Source organism: Parasteatoda tepidariorum, chromosome X1 (genome assembly GCF_043381705.1).
Source record: "Parasteatoda tepidariorum isolate YZ-2023 chromosome X1, CAS_Ptep_4.0, whole genome shotgun sequence".
Taxonomy (NCBI): domain Eukaryota; kingdom Metazoa; phylum Arthropoda; class Arachnida; order Araneae; family Theridiidae; genus Parasteatoda; species Parasteatoda tepidariorum.
In genome coordinates, this window is record NC_092214.1 from 3,620,669 (window position 1) to 3,623,329 (window position 2,661).

The window sequence follows — 2,661 nt, forward strand, 5'->3', positions numbered from 1 at the left end:
GTCGACAATGTGTAAAGTCGCAACCCGGTTAGCCTCATTGGAAGGCGAACACTCTATCCCCTGAGCCATCGCAGCTCAAGGTTGCTATTTGGCAATATTATGGCAAAAATATTTATTTCGCAAACCTTATGTGCATTTTTTTAACATTAAATATTTCATAAATTTGATATTTGGCGCCATTTTTTTTACGATATTTCTCTCTTTGGAGGGAATAGTTTGTCCCTTTTTGAGACATTTTGCTGGAAAAACGGCAGTTTTTAAATTTAAAATGTAGTTTATTAGCTAGAGCAGTGTTTCCCAAACTTATGACTTCTGTGTACCCTTTCCAAATTTTTGTAACTCTGTGTACCACTAAAAAAGAAATGAATGTATTTTTTACTGTAAAAAAAATGCACAAAAGTTAAAAATCGCAACTGACTGTTGACACGACTAATTTTTAACTGTTAACTCTGCAAAAAATAGCCAATAGAAAAATACGTATTCGTAAATTTTCATGGCTAGCTTTGTTTTTAAGTAAATGTTTTTCAAATTTTCGTTTGTTGTAAGATATTTTGCATAAGAACGCGTACCCCCTCTAAACTGTTCCCGTACCCCTGGGGGTACGCCTACCACACTTTGGGAAACACTGAGCTAGAGAAACGAAAGGTATAATAGCAGATGATAAAGCGAAGTAAGTGACTGAAAAGGAATGAACTGTTTTGTGTTTGGTGTGCATTAGGGGTTGTCCCAATTTCAAGCGCGGAGATGTTTCTTTTCTTACTCCCGTACTGAAATGGACTCTGCTTCCGAGATGGTGTCAACTCCTGCTATATTCCCAGCATTGGTTAGGAGGAGAGGATGGTCCAAACTCGTTTCAAAAACCTCTTCTGCTGTGCCCCAAAATGTTGTTTTCTCCTTTAAACACAAAAAGGCACCTAATAGTTGGGAATTAGTTTACATTATGTCAATGAAAGCTAGACCTCTTTCCCTAGCCCTATGTATATTCTTTGATACAACTACTCGTTCAGATTATTGAAATAGTTTATTTTCATGACATTGTTTTGTATAATTTAAATTACTAAAGATGAACGCAATCTTTTTCCTAAATGCTTTTTGTTTTGTTTTGTTTTAAATTTATTGTGATATTTTACACTTTTTCCGATTGACTTATTGGACGGAATTTACTTTGAGATAATAATAAATAAATGAATTTAAAATAATTACTTTTAATTTCTAATGTAAAAAAAATCACAATTTGTATTTTTTAGAATAGTTTTTGATTCTTTTACAGGTTGAAAACAGAAATTTATAAAGACTATATGAGAGGATGACTCCCCTTTCACACAGCAATGATTGGAGTTCTTTTCAAATGAGCGGTAAATGCAATGTTCTTGACTCTTTAAATATCTATTAGATATTAGTTAATCATTTACCCCCTGGTTGATCACGTAACACTTTAGATGAAAAACTACTCGCTACTTCTCTTTTTAATCGGATAGAGATGTGCTTTAATTCATTTTAAAAACAAAGGACATGTAGGGTAAATCAACCAGTGAAGGAACATTTCATATATATTGATTAAAAATAAGAATTTGAAAGTTTTTCTTTAGATTGATTGGTAACAATAGCTTACTATCAAACAATAGGAAGTCATCTAGCAATACTTTGGATTACCTGGTCAAATAGACTTCTATCCTTTACTGGGTGTTCATTCATTGGTAAGGGCTGTTCCATCACTTGGTCTTCTTACTACTTGTTATTTGAATCTCCAAAACTTTAAAACAATATTATGTAAGATCTCTGCATTTTTCTTACATAATTTGCAATTAGTAACAAATATGTTGACACTGTCATTTAACTATAATTACGAATTTTGATATTAATATGATTTTTTAAAAGGCAAGCGAAGCTTAAGTGTTCCTTCACTGGTGAGTTTACACTATTTCTAAAATTAATATTGTGTTTTTGGCAAAGATAAAAGATTTTTCTTTAAAAAATAAAGACATAATTTTTTCAATCAAAATACCGAAATGTTTAACTGTGTGATACAGGGAGTTGCATAGTATAGAGGGAGTTAAGTTTGATTACCCTCCCCCTCGTATATATATATAAAATAATATGTCTTTAAAGGCCAGATAATTGAAGAAACTTAGGCTTATTCTCACAAGTAGACATTTTATTAAGTTATATAAAGTATTGAAAACATTGTTTGCCGGAGTTTTCCCTCGATTACATTGGTGGTTTCCCTAGCAGGGATGTTGGGATTTTGCACAGATTTATGTAGCCATGAAAATATGAAAAAGTCACGAATTTTTGGTGCTCTCGATATTTAAAGGGGGGTTCTGAAAGGGAGGAGGTTGCAAGGATATTCTTATCTTAATGAAACGTCATTCAAATGATAAAGTTTAGAGATTTTGATTCACTAAAAGGATGGCGCCATTCTACCGCTGTGGAATTTTTGGGACTATCTTAATGCGTACTTCATCTACGAATTATTCCCCATTAACCTCAGAAAATAATCTTTTATCTGGCCTTATCTGTTTATCTTGACTTTTTATGGCTCTTTGTAAGAGACCGAATTCTACTTCTTAAAATTGATCAGAAACATCTGTTTTAAGCTTATCATTTAATATAGAAAACTCGTATGAGGCATTCTATATTACATTATATATATATATATAT

General features: G+C 32.2%; 1 long non-coding RNA gene across 2 annotated transcripts in view; it reads left to right on the forward strand.

Moving 5' to 3' along the window:
* The window catches only part of LOC107441641 (uncharacterized), a 52,848-nt gene that overhangs the window by 24,835 nt on the left and 25,352 nt on the right, over positions 1 to 2,661 (forward strand). For both annotated transcript variants that reach the window (XR_011638226.1, XR_011638225.1), the window contains exon 5: positions 1,271 to 1,355. This is a non-coding gene — a long non-coding RNA (uncharacterized lncRNA). The remainder of the gene's footprint in view (positions 1 to 1,270; positions 1,356 to 2,661) is intronic.